Source organism: Marmota flaviventris, chromosome 14 (assembly GCF_047511675.1).
Source record: "Marmota flaviventris isolate mMarFla1 chromosome 14, mMarFla1.hap1, whole genome shotgun sequence".
NCBI classification, from domain to species: domain Eukaryota; kingdom Metazoa; phylum Chordata; class Mammalia; order Rodentia; family Sciuridae; genus Marmota; species Marmota flaviventris.
The window spans coordinates 69,232,090-69,255,982 of NC_092511.1; positions in this window are offsets into that span (position 1 = coordinate 69,232,090).

The window sequence follows — 23,893 nt, forward strand, 5'->3', positions numbered from 1 at the left end:
TGCATTTTTGGGGGGGACCAGCTGCTTTTCTTAATCCGTGGATTTTTTGAGATTTGGCCAAACTTATACATGTTTTTGAAGTTTGTTTATTAGTTCTCCTGTAATTTCTTTAATTATATAGATATCTTTTTAATGAATAAATAGATATAAAAATTATTCATTTAACCATTAATAGATATTTATGAGGCTTATATATTTTATTACATATAAAGCAGTTACTTTCTTTTTTATTTTCTCCTCCTCCTCCTCCTTCTTCTTCTTCGCAGGGGATTGAACCAGTAGCACTGGTTCAATTGGTACCGGGGCACTTAACCACTGAGTGCTGACCCCAACCTCTGTGTATTTATGTATCTATGTATCTATCTATCTATTTTTGAGATAGGAACTTACTAAGTTGCTTAGGGCCTCTATAAATTGCTGAGACTGGCTTTGAACTTTTGATTCTCCCTCCTTAGCCCGAGTAGCTGAAATTACAGTTGTGTGCCACCATGCCCAGCCAAGGCTGCTACTTTCTTAAACACATATCTTAGGTACACAACTGAAAGAATTTCCTTAAAACTGATATTTACCAATGGAGTGGAAAGTCTTACCTGATCACTGTTCTTCTTTATGTGTTATCATGTGATTTTTTGACACATGTATACAATGTATAACATTCTAATAAGGGTAAGTGTATCCATCTCAGCCAGATATGAATGTATTTTCTTTGTAGTGAGAACATGTAAAATACTTTCCTATTTTTAAAAATATATCATACTCTATCAAGATCTATTTTCAACATACTCTCCAATAGAACAATAGAACTTATTTCTCCTATCAAACTATAAATTAGAAATCATTGATCGGCCTCCCCCAACTTCTTCCCCTGCCTCTGGTAATCATATTTTCTCAACCTCTCTGAGATCCACTTCTATAGATTCTACATTTGGGTGAGGTCATGTAGTGTTTGTCATTCTGTGCCTAATGTCTTTCACTTGACACAAAATCCTCTAACGGTATCTATGCTATCACAAATAACAAGATTTCCTTCTTTTTAACTGAAAAGTATTTCATTTAATATTTCTACCACATTTTATTTACTATTAATCTGATGATAAACTCTTATGTTGATTCCATTTGATGAATTTTTTACTTGTTTGAGTTTCCTGTATTCTGTACATGAACCCCTTTGTCATATGCTTTATTTTGCATTTATGTGTTTAATCCATCTTGAATTCAATTTTTTGTAGAATAAAAAAAATAATAGACAATTATCATAATAAATTATTATAACAAAATTTTCTTAAAAATTTCTCTTAAACTTAATGATTTAAAATGCTTTATTCCTCCTAAATTAATGTTCCATATATGGAAAAGCCTTTTTATCCTGGCATTTATATGTTGTTTTGTCATTTTATTTTTTACTTTAACACAAATTTTAATTAAATGCACATACACAAAAGGGCAAAAAGAAACTACATTTCAATGAAGGATAACAAATCAGATATCTGTGTAATAAACACCCAAATCAAGAGGCATACATTTGCTCATACTTCCAAGTCTTTCAGGTGCCTCTCCCTAATACTAACTTTCCATCTTTTAAAAAATTAGCTTTTTTAATTTTATTTTTTATTGTAATTTGTTATATATGACAGCAGAATGCACTACAATTTATATTACATATATAGAGCACATTTTTTCATATCTTTAGTTGTATGTAAAGTATATTTACACCATTAGAGTCTTCATACATGTAATAAATTAGCTTTTTTACTTGTAGAATTACAGTTCTTTTCCTGTGTTTGATTTTTAAAACGAAAGCAAATGATGGTTTTCTTCTGTATTTTGTTTCTATTATTCAATATTATAATTCAGTCTCTGAGAAGTCAAAAATGACATTTGGTTGAATTCACCAAAAGAAAGTTTTATTGAAGGAAAACTATTTCTGAAATGGTTCTCTCTAGTTTTTATATTTATTGCCCCATGGTTATCTAAAATATTGATTAATTTTGTGATGAACTTCTCTGGAAAAATTTTGGCTATACATTTGGCTATACATTTGTGGAATGTATCCCCATGGATGGTTTTAAATTTGGACACAATTATGTATAATTAGTGAACTGAAAGATAACTGAATAAAAGTTATCTACATTGAAGCATGTTGAAAAAATGCCATACACACACACACACAGATATGTGTACATATGAATTTCAGGATGGTGAAAATTCAGTCACATGTATATTTGTATTTCTAGTTGGACAGAAGTAAACAGACTAAGGAAGGTTAAATATTATCATTTTAATATTGTCCACATTTTCAAAATTGATCAGGTATTAAACAACAGAATCAGAATCACTATGATCTTCAAGTAGTATAAAAAATAAAACACACGCTATTGCAGTTTGGGTTCCCCCAGAAGCAGAATCTGAGATCAAGGTGTAGAGGAGATTTTTTTGAAGAGTGCTGTTGTGAGAGACACTTGTTGGGAAGAAGAGTCGTAGGACTTCTCAGGAGATAAGTTGATCATCATTGGAGGTTAAGGCTCAACCCATTCCATGGGTATCTCTAGAGTAGGAGTAGTCATTTTAGAGTTGTTCTGAATTGGAGGTTTTGTCAAGGCCTTTATGTGTCTGTTTCAATCAGATTCTGAATGGAGTTTCCCACAAGGCCCACCGTAGGAAGGGGCTGGGACTTTCTTTTATCTTCTAAAGATAATCCTAAATATAGACTCAAGTGAGTATCCTTGATCCTGAACACTCTCAGAAGATGGATGGATGGGTACCTGGGTCCTAGAGGCAAATTCAGATGTGACACAAAGCCATTTTCTGCTATTGCATATATACCTAAAATCCTGGGTGAAATTAGTGAAATGCCTGAAATTCAACATTAAAGAGCACATCTTCAAAGCCACATGAATGAAAAGGTCATTGCCTACAAAATACAGACTTTCAACTGACTTCTCATTAGAAATAATGAAAACTAAAGGAAAATGTTATGACAGACTTAAAACATAGTAAAAGGAGTAACAGCAACAGAAAAAATGAAGTACATGTAAACTAAAACTATTTTTAGACAAAGGGAGGATTTATTGTCAGCCAACCAACACTAAAAACAAAACAAAACAAAAAGGAATAAAAAGGAGGATTTATTCAGAAAGAAAAAAAAATTACAGAAAAATCACAGAATTTTAGGAAGAAACAAAGAGACAAGTTGAAAATGTGCAACTATATAAGAATGTTGATTAGATTGTAATATTTATCATGGGTGGTTTTTACATGAGTTTGTTCATATTTTCATGATAGTTTATGATGTATAACTATATTTTTTCAGTTTCTATTTGTATGTTGTGTTGCTATACCATATGTTCCAACTATACCTTTATATGTCAAATCCTTCAATTCTTAAAGTACATATTCTTTTCAATATCTCAATATTGTGATTTTCCCCCCATTACTCATTATTGGATGAGTAGGCTGGCATCCTGTTTTATTGCTAGCATTGAATTTGACTCTAATTCTTTGTAATAAATATGACTATTACATTCAAATCTGAAACTGTGACAGAATAGTTAGTTTTTTAATTGAGGTAACCAAGAAGAGGATCCATTCTCTCTTGTTTGTGGGTTTTTGCCTTCATAATTATTTTATAAAATTTAAAGGACTTCCCATTTATCCCATTGAGACACAAGTACAATTGCATTTGTGATGGCAAAAGCCCCAAAGAAGTGCTGAAGAAGTGGGTTATTATGATGAAGGAAAGTAAGATGTGTTGGTCTGACAGCAGTAATCCCATGTGGAAAGGGAAGAATTCTGGATTGTAAGAGGCTATTTCTTTGTTTTTAGAGACACCAAGAACAGTTATTTGAAGAAAACATACTTTACCCATTTCTTTAGGGTTTTATTCTAATACCAATTGTTCAGAATATCCCTGATGCCTAGGAGATTGTTCAGAACTAGTCTTCATTTCTATTGCCATTGATGTATTCATCCTTTTCTCTGTTTATCATCTTCGGATGGTGGGGAAGGAGGATCACAATTGTCAGCCAACGGGTCACTGGGACTGTTCCGGGTGCGGGATGCGGCTCAGCTCTGCCCCTACTCAAATTGGGGTGACATGACTACCACGCCAGCGGGCCGCTGGGCCTGTTCCAGGAGTGGGCGGTGGCTCTGCTCTGCCCCTACTCCAATTGGGGTGACGTGTCTACCATGCCGGCAAGGGCAGAGCAGAGCCACCGCCTGCGCCTGCAAGGTAGGCAGACCTGCGACCGACCGGCAGAACAGGCCCAGCGGCCCATCAGCATGGTAGACAGATCACCCCAATTGGAGGAGGAGCACAGCCGCTGCCCGCCCCTGCAAGGGAGACTTTTCAACTATACAAGAGCAATATAAATACATAGGGGGAAAATTTCAATAACACAACAGTTTCACCAAGCAGAAAGAAACGTGAGCAGTATGAAAAGACAAGGAAAGAAAGGACCACAAGCAATGCAGGTCAACTCAACTTTAGAAGAGGTAATAGCTGCAGCAGAAGGAATGTCAGATAAAGAATTCAGGATATACATGCTTCAGATGATCTGGAGTCTCAAGGAAGACATTAGACAGCAAAGTCAGACAATGACAGATCACTTCGAGAATGAATTACATAAACAGATCCAAGAAGCAAAAGATCAACTATACAGGGAGATAGAGGTTATAAAAAACAAACAAACAGAAATCCTAGAAATGCAGGAAGCAATAAACCAACTTAAAAACTCAATTGAGAATACTACCAGCAGAGTAGAACACTTAGAAGATAGAACATCAGTCAATGAAAACAAAGTATTTCAACTTGAAAAGAACATAGACAGCTCAGCAAGACTGTTAAGAAACCATGAGCAGAACATCCAAGAAATATGGGATAACATAAAGAGACCAAACTTAAGAGTCATTGGGATACAGGAAGGTATAGAGGTCCAAACCAAAGGAATGATCAATCTATTCAATGAAATAATACAAGAAAACTTCCCAGACTTGAAGAATGAGACAGAATCCCAAATCCTAGAAGCCTACAGGACACCGAATGTGCAAAATCATAAGAGATCCACAACTAGACACATTATAATGAAGATGCCCAACATACAGAATAAGGAGAGAATTTTAAAAGCTATAAGAGAAAGGAAGCAAATTACATTTAGGGGTAAACCAATCAGGATAACAGCTGATCTTTCAACACAGACTCTGAAAGCTAGAAGATCCTGGAATAACATATTTCAAACACTGAAAGAAAATGGGTTCCAAACAAAAATTGTGTATCCAGCGAAATTAAGCTTCAGGATGGAGGATGAAATTAAAACCTTCCACAATAAACACAAGTTAAAAGAATTTGCAGCAAGAAAACCATCTCTTCAAAACATCCTCGGCAAAACATTACAGGAAGATGAAATGGAAAATAACAATGAAAACCAACAGTGGGAGGTAGTACAGTAAAGGGGGGGGGGAATAATCAAAGAGGAAAACAAACCATGTCTAGTAACATAAATAAACAAATATGGCTGGAAGAACAACCCATATCTCAATAATAACCCTAAATGTTAATGGCTTAAACTCACCAATTAAGAGACACAGGCTAGTAGATGGATCACAAAACAAGACCCAACAATATGCTGCCTACAGGAGATGCATTTGATAGGAAAAGACATACACAGACTGAAGGTGAAAGGTTGGGAAAAATCATACCACTCATATGGACTTTGGAAACAAGCAGGAGTGTCCATACTCATATCAAATAAAATAGATTTCAAGCCCAAGTTAATCAAAAGGGATAAAGAGGGACACTACATACTGCTCAAGGGAACCATACACCAACAAGACATAACAATCATAAATATATATGCCCCAAACAATGGTGCAGCTATGTTCGTCAAACAAACTCTTCTCAAGTTCAAGAGTCTAATAGACCACCATACCATAATCATGGGAGAGTTCAACACACCTCTCTCACCACTGGACAGATCTTCCAAACAAAAGTTGAATAAGGAAACTATATAACTCAATAACACAATTAATAACCTAGACTTAATTGACATATATAGAATATACCACCCAACATCAAGCAATTACACTTTTTTCTCAGCAGCACATGGATCCTTCTCAAAAATAGATCATATATTATGTCACAGGGCAACTCTTAGACAATATAAAGGAGTAGAGATAATACCATGCATCTTATCTGATCATAATGGAAAGAAACTGAAAATCAATGATAAAAGAAGGAAGGAAAAATCATGCATCACTTGGAGAATGAACAATAGGTTACTGAATGATCAATGGGTTATAGAAGACATCAAGGAGGAAATTAAAAATATTCTTAGAGATAAATGAAAACACAGACACAACATATCGGAATCTATGGGACACATTGAAAGCAGTACTAAGAGGAAAATTCATTGCTTGGAGTTCATTCCTTAAAAAAAGAAAAAAAAAAAAAACAAATAAATGATCTCATACTTCATCTCAAAATCCTAGAAAAAGAAGAGCAAAACAACAGCAAAAGAATTAGAAGGCAAGAAATAATTAAAATCAGAGCTGAAATTAATGAAATTGAAACAAAAGAAACAATTGAAAAAATTGACAAAACTAAAAGTTGGTTCTTTGAAAAAATAAATAAAATCGACAGACCCTTAGCCATGCTAATGAAGAGAAGAAGAGAGAGAACTCAAATTACTAGCATACGGGATGAAAAAGGCAATATCACAACAGACACTTCAGAAATACAGAAGATAATCAGAAATTATTTTGAATCCTTATACTCCAATAAAATAGAAGATAGTGAAGGCATCGATAAATTTCTTAAGTCATATGATCTGCCCAGAATGAGTCAGGAGGATATAGACAACCTAAACAGACCAATATCAATTGAGGAAATAGAAGAAACCATCAAAAGACTACCAACTAAGAAAAGCCCAGGACCGGATGGGTATGCAGCAGAGTTTTACAAAACCTTTAAAGAGGAACTAATACCAATACTTTTCAAGCTATTTCAGGAAATAGAAAAAGAGGGAGAACTTCCAAATTCATTCTAAGAGGCCAACATCACCCTGATTCCTAAACCAGACAAAGACACATCAAAGAAAGAAAACTACAGACCAATATCTCTAATGAACCTAGATGCAAAAATCCTCAATAAAATTCTGGCGAATCAGATACAAAAACATATCAAAAAAATTGTGCACCATGATCAAGTAGGATTCATCCCTGGGATGCAAGCCTGGTTCAATATACGGAAATCAATAAATATTATTCACCACATCAATAGACTTAAAAGTAAGAACCATATGATCATCTCGATAGATGCAGAAAAAGCATTTGACAAAGTACAGCATCCCTTTATGTTCAAAACTCTAGAAAAACAAGGGATAACAGGAACATACCTCAATATTGTAAAAGCAATCTATGCTAAGCCTCAGGCTAGCATCATTCTGAACGGAGAAAAATTGAAGGCATTCCCTCTAAAATTTGGAACAAGACAGGGATGCCCTCTCTCACCACTTCTGTTCAACATAGTTCTCAAAACACTGGCCAGAGCAATTAGACAGACAAAAGAAATTAAAGGCATCAAAATAGGAAAAGAAGAACTTAAATTATCACTATTTGCAGATGACATGATTCTATACCTAGCAGACCCAAAAGGGTCTACAAAGAAACTATTAGAGCTAATAAGTGAATTCAGCAAAGTGGCAGGATATAAAATCAACACGCATAAATCAAAGGCATTCCTGTATATCAGCGACAAATCCTCTTAAATGGAAATGAGGACAGCCACTCCATTAACAATATCCTCAAAAAAAAAAAAATACTTGGGAATCAACCTAACAAAAGAGGTGAAAGACTTATACAATGAAAACTACAGAACCCTAAAGAGAGAAATAGAAGAAGATCTTAGAAGATGGAAAAATATACCCTGTTCATGGATAGGCAGAACTAACATCATCAAAATGGCGATATTACCAAAAGTTCTCTATAGGTTTAACGCAATGCCAATCAAAATCCCAACGACATTTCTTGTAGAAATAGAGAAAGCAATCATGAAATTCATATGGAAAAATAAAAGACCCAGAATATCAAAAACAATGCTCAGCAGGAAGTGTGAATCAGGCAGTATAGAGATACCAGACTTCAAACTATACTACAGAGCAATAGTAACAAAAACAGCATGGTACTAGTACCAAAACAGGCGGGTGGACCGATGGTACAGAATAGAGAACACAGAAACCAATCCACAAAACTACAACTATCTTATATTTGATAAAGGGGCTAAAAGCATGCAATGGAGGAAGGATAGCATCTTCAACAAATGGTGCTGGGAAAACTGGAAATCCATATGCAACAAAATGAAACTGAATCTCTTTCTCTCGCCATGCACAAAAGTTAACTCAAAATGGATCAAGGAGCTTGATATCAAATCAGAGACATGGCGTCTGATAGAAGAAAAAGTTGGCTACGATCTACATACTGTGGCGTCGGGCTCCAAATACCTCAATAGGACACCCATAGCACGAGTTAATACCTAGAATCAACAAATGGGACTTACTCAGACTAAAAAGTTTTTTCTCAGCAAAAGAAACAATAAGAGAGGTAAATAGGGAGCCTACACCCGGGGAACAAATCTTTACTCCTCACACTTCAGATAGAGCCATAATATCCAGAGTATACAAAGAACTCAAAAAATTAGACAATAAGATAACAAATAACCCAATCAACAAATGGGCCAAGGACCTGAACAGACACTTCTCAGAGGAGGACATACAATCAATCAACAAGTACATGAAAAAATCCTCACCATCTCTAGCAGTCAGAGAAATGCAAATCAAAACCACCCTAAGATACCATCTCACTCCAGTAAGATTGGCAGCCATTATGAAGTCAAACAACAACAAGTGCTGGCGAGGATGTGGGGAAAAGGGTACTCTTGTACATTGCTGGTGGGACTGCAAACTGGTGCAGCCAATTTGGAAAGCAGTATGGAGATTCCTGGGAAAGCTGGGAATGGAACCACCATTTGACCCAGCTATTGCCCTTCTCGGACTATTCCCTGAAGACCTTAAAGGAGCGTACTACAGGGATACTGCCACATCGAAGTTCATAGCAGCACAATTCACAATAGCTAGACTGTGGAACCAACCCAGATGCCCTTCAATAGATGAATGGATAAAAAAAATGTGGCATTTATACACCATGGAATATTACTCTGCCCTAAAAAATGAGAAAATCATGGAATTTTCAGGGAAATGGATGGCACTAGAGCAGATTATGCTTAGTGAAGCTAGCCAATCCCTAAAAAACAAATACAAATGTCTTCTTTGATATAAGGAGAGTAACTAAGAACAGAGCAGGGAGGAAGAGCAGGAAGAAAAGATTAACATTAAACAGAGACATGAGGTGGGAGGGAAAGGGAGAGAAAAGGGAAATTGCATGGAAATTGAAGGAGACCCTCAGTGTTATACAAAATTACATACAAGAGGAAGTGAGGGGAAAGGGAAAAAAATACAAGGGGGAGAAATTAATTACAGTAGAGGGGGTAGAGAGAGAAGAGGGGAGGGGAGGGGAGGGGAGGGGAGGGGGGATAGTAGAGGATAGGAAAGGCAGCAGAATACAACAGACACTAGTATGGCAATATGTAAATCAATGGATGTGTAACTGATGTGATTCTGCAATCTGTATATGGGGTAAAAATGGGAGTTCATAACCCACTTGAATCAAAGTGTGAAATATGATATATCAAGAACTATGTAATGTTTTGAACAACCAACAATAAAAATTAAAAAAAAAAACAATTGTCAGCCAAGACTAAAGTTTGCTTATGCATTTTGAAAGTTTTTTAACTTGTTTTATTTAATACTTCTCTGTAAACAATTCCATAGTAAGGCAACAAAGAAATACTACATTTTTAAAAACATAAGGTTGTTCTTGTTATTTGTACTGGTAAGGGTATTCACATTAGCATTTGAGTTTGTTTAAACTTTCATCTAATAATATTGTCAACAGAAATATTTGAATATGACTTGGTTTCCCACATAGGTATGACTATACTAACTTTGCTCTTAAAACATCTCACTTTAAAGAGGAGAAAAAAAAGTAGTTTTTAAAATTTTTGCCATGATTTTCATGTCATTTAAGGTTGAATGTTTCACTCTTCTGAGTTCTGAAATCCTCATCAGGATTCATGGCTTCAGTCTAGTTTTGCTACTGATGAACTGCTTGGAATCGGGCAGTTCTTTTCACCTCTCTAAGCTTTAATTTTATCTTTTCTTATTTGGTAAAATGAGAAAACATTACAGTAGATGATTTTACAGTTTCCTTCCAGCTCTGATGCTCAAGCACTTGTATAAATCGCTGAAGTTTGTTCCAGGTTATAAGATAAGCTAGTAATGGAATTGGAAAAAAAAAAGCCCCCAGGATATATCTTTAGCTATAATCAGTGACCTACAGGAAGGAAGAAATTTCATTAAAAAATGAAAGAGTAGAAGAATAAAGGAATCAAAAGTGACATGGCAAGTAATGGTAATGGTGAAAAAAATAATAATGGCAAAATTATCTAAAAACCAACCAAACAAAAATGATAACCAAGGACAAAATAAAGCAACACATGGCATGATTGCATAACTTTTTCTAAAGATCTGATCACAAAACCAAGGTTAGTAAATTCTGTCATTCCCCTACCTCTACAATTATGTGATATGCAAATATCTGTCAAATTGTAAATCTCCTTCATATTTAGCATTTGCTAAATTACTGTGTTCATTTGCCAGCATCCTCCTAAATCAGATTTACCTTTTGTCATCAACCTCACATGTCACTCCAAGTGATACTAATTTTCTACATGGCTGTCCTCCCATGTCACCTATTTCCTAAACCCTGGGTAGTACTCCCTGCCCTGAAAGGACCAATTTCTAATGTAACCATATAATGAAGTAATTTTATTTTCTGATTGTGGCCTACATGGGCTTTTACAAAGACTGGAGCAACAGCATCTTTCAAGAGCACCATATGGATGTGGCTAAATGAAGTTCGATGACAAGGTGGCGATGCAGGAAATAAAAAGGATGTGGTTACATTACAGAAATAAATGGCCTAGATCTCATTTTCAAGACTGATAGGATACAGTGGGGAAAAAAATGACAGAAAAAAGTACATCTCATGGATTCTGCAGTCTTTTTACTTGATTTAAATTGATTGCACAATTAACTCATGGTCATTACTATCCAAAAAAAAAAAGAAAGAAAGAAAAGGTCAGTTATATCATCAAACAAGTGTATTTCCCATAAGAGGTCAAAATGCTGTATTTGAATTTCAAAGGATAGAGTAAACCAGAGTAGATAAACAAAACTCTATTGGTGTAACCTTATAATCTTTCAGAACTGTCTTCTCTTGGATAAAAGATCACTCCATGACTCTGGCTTCTCCCAACCTGTGGCAAATGATAGTTTTCATTTATTGAGAACCTTCAAAACAACTGGGAATAGTCTATGGATTTTATGTACAGTTTAAAGGAAATTATTATGGGCACTCTTTTTTTTCCATGTATTTTTTATCTCTATTACACAGAAAATACAAGTAACTTACCCCAACTTCCACAATCACTGTGAAAGCACTGTTTGAATAAGGTTAAAATCTTAATATATAACCCTACCTCCATCTACCACTGTTTCTGCCCACACTTGGATTTTTCCTTCAGAAATCAGGGTTCCTGATTTCCTGAAGCTCAGGGGCTTGGGACACACTTATATAGGTTCAAACTTGGGGTTAAATCCTAGCTCTGCTACTCACTAGTTTAAAATGGAGAATGATAATGTCTATACAAAGGATAACTGCAAATGATAGGACATATGTGTAAAATTTTTTTTCTCAGTTGAACATCTTGTAGCTGTTCAATTAGTGATAGTTCTTGTCATTTTTGTTTGATATTAAGTACTTCTGCATCAACGCCTTTTCCAGATAATATCCTAAATTTGTGTCATCTCACTCTGTTGTCTCACCAGGAATAGCTCAAGTCTTTCTTCTAGACCCTAGAGTTGAGGAGGTGAGTCTAGGCACTTGTCCCTTTTCCCAAAAAACACATACCAATGGTATTTGCAAAATCTGTCTTGCAAGGACCTTCTAGAAGGATTTGGTGCACAAGCTAAGAGCTCAGACTTTTAGTATACACAAAATATAAAACCATCAAAGACATCTCCACTTGGTCAGGGGATATTGGATTACATAATAATTTAAATATTGAAATTTATAGATTCATTTATAAACATATATTGGTATACTTGTTAACAGAGATTATCAAAGCTATTTCATCCAACCTCACTGCAAAAAAAAAAAAAAGAAATTTCTTAGGCACTGATACTAATTTTCTAGGATAAAAAAAAATAGTATCTTGTGGCTGAGATTGAAATTAATTGACTAGTTCTCCAGTATATTTAAGTTTGAACATTGCATTTCCCCCTTTTTCTAATCATTCAGCTGAAGTAATGCTGACATTTCTGAAAGATTATCTTTCATTCATACACTTTTAAAATCTTGGGTAAATATCATTTATAATTATTTTGGAAAAATTTCTCCCTTTTCATCAAATGAATAATTAAATTATTAAGATTACTACTAGGTTATACTTTTCTTACATAATAAAATAAAACTTCAGAAAGTTGGTATTCACATATATATGGTAGTATACACTTATATTATGAAGTAAGTAAATTATATAGGAGCCTGTATGTGTGTATATCTACAAGAGCATATACCCCATAAGGAAAGAGTCAAATTTGAAACTCCATTTTTTAACCCCTAAACATTAATGATGTTCACATTTATAAATGGTTAAGAACCATCTAGAGAATATTATTACCTTATACACAAATTATATGAAATTCAAATTTTGATATCTGTAAAGGAAAATATTAGGACATTGCTATGCTCAGGACATTCCTGAGTTGTTCATGGTTGCTTTCATGATGTAACAAATTTGAGTTACACAAAGTCTACACTATTGTCTGACTCTTGTAGAAGTAATTTCTCCATTCTCTGATATAAACCAGATGCTAAGTGGAGCTACTCATTGCTCTTTCTGTGATACTTCGGTTCTCAGAGTTGCATAATAATCCTTAAAGCTCAAAAGAGTTTCTTGTTTTTGTCCTTTTTATTTACTTTTTAGTTGTATGTGGACAAAATATCTTTATTTTATTCTTATGTGGTGGTAAGGATTGAACCTAGTGCCTCACATGTGCTAAGCGAGTACTCTACCATTGAGCCACAACCCCAGCCCCAAGCTCCAGGGTTCCTGACACCTTCATTGTACTTCCTTCCTACACACACCAGCTGTCCTAAACAGCGCTCTGCTGTCTTCTCCTGCAAAGTATCTCAGTACAGATCAACCACGCTTCTTATCCCATGCCCATTCTTCCAGCAGACTATGCCATGATGGCCACTATTCTTTTCATATAAGCAGTAATTTCAACTTCTACTTTACTTCAGCATCAATTCCCTAGGGGGAAAAAAAAAACCCTTCCATTCTCAATTTTCAAAAAGTTATCTTATTTTGCCAACTCATAGAATGAAAATATTTTAATACACACTGAGTTTCTAATGCTTCTTTTTTTTTCATTCCCCTATATATCAGTATATATCTCCTATAAAATCCATAACTTTCATATATACTCTAATTTATATAATTTGCCCTTGTATTTAGCTATATATTCCATTTCTTTCTACAAGTATGTGTTAGATACCTACCAGACACAATGAATATCTTCTGACTTTGTAGGTCTCACCTTCTGATGTGTCAATGGATACATAAATGATTAGAGCTTATATTTTAATTAATTATCGAGGGTTATGAAGAGCAAAGAGGAGGAAACTTCCATTTTATTATCTCTGTCTACCAACCTTTCCAATAATCTTTTTGCTTTGATATTTTATCAGTGTTTTTCCTGCTATTCAATTTCTAAACATCATTAAAATCAATAGTTTCTTAAACTCTTCTACTCCAATAATTCTGATATCTATTTTTTCTGTCCATCACAAGCTTGACCACATTTAAGAGCATTAAGAGTGATTATGAAATTCTAATAATAGGGACATCAGTGTTGCTTTTCCTGCACTTACTGAAATTACTCTTGATCTACATGTTGGACTCCACTTTTTCTACATGAGTCACTAACACACACTGACTATTTACAGCTTCTATAAACAAAGACATCCCCCAGTTTGTCATATTGAGTGCATTTTGAGTTCTCCCATGTACTCCAAATTTAGGTCTTGATTTGTACTCCTGTTGCAAACTCTGATCCTTCAGTAACTTTCTTGTTTCCTCTTCTGTGATTTCCTACCTTGGTCCAGTTGCTGCCAGCAATTGTAAAAGGTCGCTAAAACATCTTTGCTCTCTAATATCCGCTGAGGCTTTCATGCTATGTAATATTCTTTAAGGTATTTATTCAAAACTACTTGAGCTGTCTCAGAAGCTCTCAAACTACTTTCCATTTTTCTTCCCTAATTGCTGATATAAAGTGTTTAAATTCCACGTTCATCCAGATTATCACAGTTTGTGCATCACTTTTGCCCACATAGCTTTGTGCAGTACAAATTATTAGAATATGCACTTGGATATAGCCTCCAGAGCCTTTGGTCAAATAGGGAGTTAATCATTTCAATGAAAACAGTAGAAAAGAGCTTCCACTTTTCTTCCAGATCAGGAGAGATCACAGACTATACACAGTAAATTGTTAAGCACACTGTGGCTGGGACAGGAAGAAGCCTGCCATTACATGTACTCTTAATACCTAATGAGGAAGTCAACACTTTGCCATCAATGTCATTCACGTTCAGTGGCAAGTAGGGATATTGAAGGAGGCACATCCCTGCCTGCTGTTGCATTTGAATGACATTTAAGGAAGCCCATAAGAGTCAATTAAGAATGAAGCAGTGCTGTGCGTGGTTATGCATACATTCACTAAAGCCAGGTACCACACATTCATTACTTACTCTGCCACTTACCATGTGTTAGACTTTGAGCAACATTACCCAGCTTCAGGATTCTATTACTGTGTAGGATAAGGAATAGGATATAAACCATCCTCCTTAAGACTGTTCCTATTTAAAATAAAATGTTGCATGCAGAGCAGGAAGCAAATTTCTGGAGCACAAGTGCCCAATAAATTATCATTTTAAAACTGCACGTTATGAGCATCAGGCCAAAAGACAACAACATGTCACAGTGATGTTTAATGTTGACCATATTAAGAAAAAAAGCTTATCTTTTGGTTATTTTCAAGACAATTCTTGCCCATATTGGATGAAAGGGAAATTGCTCTTAAAAGACTAATGAAAATAAAAGGAAGTTCCTCACTGACAATATATCATCACTTTCTCCTAGTCTTTACTCTAGAGAGCATTCTTCTGACTACTGACATAATTGATGTTAAAAAAACAAAACAAACAACAACAACAACAACAACAAAAACCCAAAACACAGTTTTAAGATAAGCCACGTAAAAAAGGGTGTCTTAACATCTATTTGTATAGATGAAAAGAAGGGATTTCCATGGACATGTTTGTCACATTCTCTAATCACAAAGGACTCTAAATTTGTATAAGGTACAACTCATGCCTTATTTATCTTTGAAAACCCTCTGCCATCTGACAAATGGTCTGATTTGAAATAAAATTTCAAAACACTTATTTAGTTCTTTTTTGTTTGTTTTATTTTGTTCATACCAGGGATTGAACCCAGGAGCGCTGAACCAATGAACCACATTTTATATTTTATTTTGAGACAGGGTCCCACTCAGTTGCTTAAAACCTCGCTAAGTTGCTGAGGCTGATTTTGAATTTGCAATCCTCCTGCCTCTGCCTCCTGAGCTATTGGGATTACAGTCCTGTTGAACCACCATGCCCTGCCCAAACACTTATTTGTTCTATAAATGTTGAACTGGATAAATGTGTTTACTCAAATCCATATTTCTATGCTATAACCATTTTCTTTCTTATTTACTTTAGCAACCAACATTTAACAAAGTGCATTGTGAAATGCAAGAATGAGGAGAAAAATAAGCTTTCAAGTTTGCAGAAACAAAAATGCTTCAGCATTCTATTCTCTCCCATATCTTGGAAATGAAAACACACACCTTAATTTCACTTGATATTGTTTTCAGTGGTAGTCAGAACTTCCAAATTACATTTATAAAAACTATTAAAGGTTGTGAGAGTAATATGATAAAAAAAATGGACACAGCTCTGGCAGAGTTCACTGGGTAAAATCTAAATAATAAGAAACCTTAGAAAGAAACCATTGGCTCTGTGCCATATTCAATGACAGGCATAAAACTAGACATTCTATTCATTCTTCTAAGCAAATAAATATTATTACCCCAAGTGCAAGGCAGGGAAGATCAGGAACAGTTTTGAGAGTCCTGTCAAAGTGCAACTGATACATTTGTTCATTGTTCAGGCAAATACATTAAATGCTTCATTGCTGTCTTCTCAGCTCCAACCACCTTAAGTTTAGGCCACATTTATCCCAAACTGTTGCATCCCAATCAGCATCCTGCATGACTCCCTACCTACCAAATCCACTATATATATTTCCATCAGTTTTATGTGGTTCCTTTGACTTAAATCTTTCACTGCTACACATTTGTCTACTATAAAAAGTACAAATAATTTTTAATGTACATATAGCCCCTTGAAAATGATTCCAAAGTATCTGGATAATTGCTGAAGACTTTCACAGAAGATCATTTATTTTTCACAGACAAAAGCAAATTATATTTCATGGATTAAAAACTTTAGTAGATTGTGTGATAGGAAAAGAGAAATTGTAAAAGCAGTGATCACAAGGCACTAAGACTCCATTTTGCTTGTCTGTTTCTTACCTTGTCTGTTTCTAAAGACCACCTGCACATTTGAATATTAACTAGAAAGACTTGGCATGTAGATATCTCATGAGTAACAATTATTATTATGACATCATAATGATATATGGTTAGATAATAAGGGAAAAGATCTAGATTGGTTCTACCTCTTTCTTTTTTTGGGAGGGCGGCACTAGGGATTGAACTCATGGGCACTCGACCACTGAGCCACATCCTCAGCCCTATTTTGTATTTCAATTAGACACAGGGTCTCACTGAGCTGCTTAGCTCCTCGATTTTGCTGAGGCTGGCTCTTGCCACAGCCTTCCCAGCCACTGGGATTACAAGTGTGCAGCAGTTCTACCTCTTTCTAAGTATGAGGTTTTACCTAAAACATACTCTTCCCACCAACAGAATGCAGTGTTGTGGATATGACACAGCTCTTCAGATAAACCAGTGAGATGTTCAATATTCAAAGTTTGCATTAGGGATTGGTTATGTAGACATTTAAGGATGTGTACTAAAATCTCAAGACTCACAGAAAGAAAGCAAGTGTTCATAAGGAGTAATGGGTCATTTAAGATGAAGTTTAAATAATTAAAGCTATTTCTTTGACCAGTAAAATAAGAAATGTAACCTAACCAAACCAAACAAAACCAAACAAAATACTAGTGATATTACTTTTAACAAAAGAAAGTGATTTGCAAAACAATGCTTTAATTCAGTTCTTTTATTTTTTTATACCCAGGATTTTTATTGCTATCAAAATGCTTTTAAGCTTTCAGGTAAAGAGTGGAACAGAACATCCAATATTCTTTATGCTCTCTTATGTAGCCAAATTTGTCATGGCTAAGGCAGATAAAATAACAACCATAGCAAGAAGCAGCAGAAGTGCACAAATCAAGGCAAAGAAAACATCTCCTGTAGCAAGAATAAGAAAACATGTATAAGTTCTACCAAGATCTGAATTCTTGACCATTTTATAATGTTTAAGATAAGGAAGATGAACAGATACTTGAACAAAATATATTCCCTATTTTAAGGAGAACTTCCTCTTGATCGTGATGCAATATGTGGTATTGGTATACCACATGATAAAAAAAAATGGGCTTTATCTGCTTAAAATCATGACACTGTCTTCATTTATTAGCCTTGAATATTGGAAAATGTAGATTAATTTCCTGTCAATCTATTTTGATACATTTCATGTATAACTATAATGATTTGTCCCTAATTTGACTCTCTGATTCCAAAATAATCAAGAAATAAAATATACTGGCTGGAGGTATACCTCAGTTGACAGAGTGCTTGCCTTGCATGCATAAGGCCCGGGTTCAATCCCCAGCTCCAATAAATAAATAAATAAATAAATAAATAAATAAATAAATAAAATAAAATACAAAGGATCTCCCTTGAAAAACATACAAAAACATGAAGGGTTGCTTTTCACCAACAAAAGTCTAAATAAGAAAATCCAGATTTTAACAACTGCTAAAATGTGCTTGAAATCTTTTCAACAAGAAACAAACACCTTAAATTCTTATTTTCTTTCAAAACCACTATAGATTTTTTTTTTACATGAATAGTTGATTCCTTTTAATGTGAACTCAATTCATCCATCTCATGATCTGTAAGAGGTGCTTTACAGGGTAACACAAGTGTTAGAAAGGAAGATAATTTCTATCTGCAAGAAGTCCTATGAACCAGAGGATGAGACTTAGGTGATACTGATTAACCTTTGAATGTCCAGCCAAAACCTGGACAGAGAAAATGTTGACCGTTAACTACCATAGCTGATGAGATGAGGAATGGTCAGGTATATTTTGCAGTTTCTTGTGGGAGATTCAGATCGCACAATATTTGGAAAAGTGTCGATTTCATCTAGTTAATTCCATCATTTGGTATAGGATACAGATATTTATAGCCAGAGGCATCAGGATGTGTGGACTGGGAATTGAGATGAAATTTTCACATTTCTCGGGTTAGGGTTTAAAAAAGAGAAATAAAAAAGAAATTTTCACATCTGAATGTTTTCACCTGGGACATAGTCATATAGCTAAAGCTGAATGAAGGCACTTTCTTCTACCTCCCCCACCGCTACAGACATATACATACACAGAGCACCCAGGAGAAAACACAAAAGTATCACAATTTTCACTTTTACTTTTTCTTTAAAATGCTATTTCTAACTTGTTTTGTAGATGATATTTAAAAGCAGTAGCATGTGTTTATTGACTACAGATAGAGTTCCCTGCTAAATGTGTTTCTTATTACTCCAACAGGTATTTTCCCCTTCTTTTTTGGAAATTCAAAACTTCCCTTTTGATTTTGAAAAAGGAAAAAAGTGTCTAAACATGAAATGACAAGGCTAATAATAGGTTGAAGTAGGCAGGTAGAAGTGAAGAGAAAAAAAGGGGGCAACAGTGAATTCCTAGAAGACTGTTGAATCCCTTGGCAAAGATACTCTGGCTCTACCAAATTTCTAACATAGCCTGTAGCTAGGGAGGCCGTCACTGTCTATGCACTTCCCACCTGAGTCTTAGGTTCCACACAGAATCCACATCTTTTCAACCTTCTGATTACATTGATAGTCACTCTGTGACCCTTGGTCTCTTCAGATAAATTCTCCTCACAGGAATATCCCTTGCTGCTGCTGCTGCTGCTTCCAATTGCAAATAATCCTCTCTTTATGTCTCAGCACCTCTCTCTGCATCCTCTTTCTTCAAACACCATCGACCATCCAGGAATTACCAAGACCTGGTATCAGAAAAAAATATGAGTGATGAGTTGGAGGGTGGGAAGGAGAGTGGAATGGTTGACCCATTCTCTATATCAGCACTATTGGTCTGAAGTATGATTATTAATGAAATTGTTGATAATTTTTTTGATGTCTTAGACCTTATCAAATGAGCTTGAATCAGTGACAGAGCTGGCATGGGTCAGTTTAAAGAGAGCCTGACCAAGGATGCAGTGTGGAGAGAGACCAATGGCAACAGTAGGGTGGTAGGTAACATGTATGACAGTGAAGTGAAACACGCATCGTTTGGATCCAGGGATTTTGAAAATTTAACCAGTTTTTTAAAAAATCAATGATACAGATGCATAAAAAATTACTTTTGTCATATGGGGAAAGTCCGTAATCCGCAATGACAGTGAATCATTTAAGTTATTTAAATACATTCATACATTGAAATACTAGATATTTAAAATTTATGTTCATGGAAATAAAAACACTAATAACTTAAAGGAATGACCATTGTTTAATACTAAGAGAGAACATAATATAATACTAATAAAACAGTAAGTTCTCAAATAGACATATTTAGGCAGATATTTATGTTAAATAAATGTGTTAAATAAATATGTTAAAGATGGTTATCTATTTATGTTAAATAAATAGATAACCATCTTTAACTGGTGGTCTTACTTCCACCACCCCATGTCCTTATTACTTTAATAGTTAGAAAAAAATGAGGGTAATTTTTAAAGACACAGTGTGCTTGTTGACCACTGGTCCCCCTCCCCAGCTCAGAGCTTTTCTGGTAGTGAGGACTTTTCCTGGACACCTCATATTTCAGAGTTTTTTTCTAACCTGCCTGGTATAAGCTTGTATGATTTTTCACTCAGGAATACTTCCGCTTGCTTTCACTTTAATTCCTCTCTGTGTCCTTTCCTTGTACTCTAGTAGAGATAACAAACTAGGACAGATCCCAAATAACTACTTAATTCATCCGAGCCTTGTTTACTCTGTTTCCTTCGTCAATGATTTATATTTGCTCAGGAGGATAGAACTGCTTAGGCTGCAACAGGCCTGTCTGATACTTCCTTTGGAAGATATACTCATGTAAAATAGTTACTTTCCTGAGATGATTTTTTTTTTTCAATTTTAATCACACGGGGATGCTCTTATCTTGAAACTAAATTCTCTTATTTTGCTGAATTGGACTCTAAGAAGGAAATACAGCTGGTAAAAACATCTTGAGTTTGAGCTGCAACCTAGCAGTTTCTTTATCAACTGCCCTGTTCCTAGATGAAGAAGAAATTTCTTGGCTTTCCTATTGTTATTACAGAATCGAAATTCGTGATCTATAGGAAGGAAGAAACTCAAGTTAAACTGCTTTAAAATACAAACTATTATTATTAAACTATTTGAATTCCATTTGTAAAGGCTCAACAGATGCTAGATATTAACATGCTGTTTATACTATATAGCCTTCAGTTTCCTCTTATAAAATCAGAATTTCTGCCTTATGGCATTCTTAGGAAAATAAACTAATGAAGGTAATGTAACTAAAACCCAATAGTTTCCAAGTAAATGTTAGTCATTATTCTAAGATGTTAGATACTATTGCTGTCAATCAAGCTAAAACTATGGCACTGGGTTTTTGCCAAAGAAAATGTTTTATTGTATGGGCAAGTAGCAGTGAAAATAGGAGCTAAATAATGGAGCTCAAATAATGTTATTAGAGTCCTAGGCCAGGGACCCAACATTGAAACGTCCTACACAGATCAGGCTCTGCTACCTGCCATTTCCAGAGTCCAAAGACCAGAGAGGCCTGAATGATCAGCATGCCTCTTCACACATTGCATATTTCTTTTGAGGGAAAGTTGTCATGTTCTGCCTGGTGGGAAGGATTTGGACTTGCAACTTTATTGACTGGATGAGCTGACAGTTTCTTCTCATGTCCCATTTTGAAGAGCCAGTTCCAAGCCATCCTTGAGTCAATTCTGGGAAGTTTTTCTCAAAAGATAACTTAAGAACTTTGTTAATATTTAAGGAATTTCCCTCCAGGTGTGTCCAAGCCTTATCTGATTTCATTATGACAGCTGACATTTCTTAAAGGAAGACCCTGTGGCATAAGATTTCTTCCCGTTAAGTCATATGTTCAGGCACTTGGTAAATCTATGGGAAGATACATGAGAAATAACGGAGAACAACAACAATGAAAGCGGTGAATTTCATGCAGGGCAACTTTTAATCAGTAATTACAATAGTGACTGATTCACTGGCTCATTTTTTAGGGTGTCTTGGACCTAGTATGTACCATATATGCAGTAGTAGTGATGTAGGACAGATGAGGCTGGACACCAGAGGAAGTAGCTAGAAGCAGGTTTACCAAGGAAAGCAGAGATTGTAACTGTACAACAAACTCTTTTGAGACAGAGTCTATTATACCTTTTTTTTTTTTTTTCTGCAAACCTGGCATTTACAAGAAAGAGGAAAGTTGAAACCACATTAAGCTCTCTGCAGAACTCTTATGAAATCCTGTTAACAGTCTTTGTGAACTCTTGCTGACAAGAAGCTTAATTATGGTAAGGGTCTTTCAGTAGGACATTAAAATATAATGACAAATAAGCTGTACCAGTCACTGGGTTAGTAATTCTTACATTTTGGTAAGAGTGAAAGCAAGTGTAAAACCTAAGTAGACTCAGAGCAACAGCAACAAATTATCTATCTTTGGTGTAATGAAGAGAGCGAGATTTGAGATACCACATTGAAAAAAAGGAAAGTGAGAGCAACCGGTCAAAGACAATTTCATTAAATAAGATTTTCAGAGCTCTCTGAAATCACATTCGTAGCTTCACCTCTATAAAACAATTAAATTATTTCATTCACATATATCTGTAATCTACAAATCCTTAAGAGAATGTTGGGATCATTAAAGTTTCAAACACCATACTCTTACTCTGTTGATGATGTAGCATAAATTGTTGAGTCTTACAGTTAAAATTTGGGAGCTTAAGATAGGTAGCTGATTGTGGTGAAAAGTCCTCAAGTGATAACTAATACTACTTATTTGTTTATCACTCATTCATTCACCAGCTATTTATTCAGCATACCTTGTTTCATCCATTTTGTAAGTTATAAAGGAGTTTTAAAGATAAATGTGATTTTTATTAAAGAACTGTTTATTCTAAAAGGAAAAAACATGGTTTTGTATATTTAATAAATGTAGTAAAATAAATATATATATATATATATATATATATATATATATATATATATATATATATATATATATCATATAATAGGAACCTATTTGTGCCTATTTGGTCATGGAGAGAAGAGAGGCTAGACTATGAAACTATTCTTCTGGAAGAAAAAATTTCCTTTTACCCTTTGAAGGTCAGTGAGTGGGAAGGTTCAAACTGAACTGTCAAAAGTCAGATTAGCAAAATAAAAAACAGATTTAATTATGTATGCATTGGACTTGACAAAATGTGACTTAGGGTGATTAGCATTTGAGGCTCATATCCCATCTACATAGGATATGGGAAGAAGTAGAGGCACTTTCAGGAGAACAAACTGACAGCGGACAGACAGATAAGGATGGTGGGAACACAAGGTTAAGGAAATAATTTGATAAAATGGGCCCACTATGCTGCCCCCCACAGGCTTTCATTTCCAAAAAGCAATCTATTTACCTGGAGCCCTGCCTGGCTTAAGTGGAAAGAATCTGTTACACTCCTCAGCAAACTACCTGTTATCTGCAGGAGAAGTGCAGACCTTAAAAAATATTTATACGAGGAACTCAAGTCACCTTGAAGGCGGAGACTTTTGTAACTATTGTTACAGATCAGATCCTGAAACTCAGGGAGATAAAGATAATTACTCCTAACCATATAATCTAATGTATGGGTAAGAATCCATCTAGAATTGTGCAGCATGAGCCAAGGTGTATCCTAGAGTTGCCATGACAGTGGAGACTTGAGAGTCTGATGTCATCCTATTGTCAATCAAAATTCAAGAGGTGAACAAGGGCTGGAAATGTCTGTGGGATTCTCAATTAAACTGGAGTACAGCAGAGGCACGTTGTCTCTCCTCTCTCTGAGAGGATCCATTCTTTCTATTTAGAGTGTCCCCTTTTTCTTTTCCTGCCCCTTCAATAAACTCAAATCTGTTACTTTGAGCCACATATCTGAAATCTCTGACTTATTTGCAAGAATTGGGGTTTGAAGTGGGAAGGAGTCTTCCACTGCCTCAGTTTCCCAGAGGGCCCAGTCCTACAACAAAATGACTTCTCATAAGAGGGGAAAACATC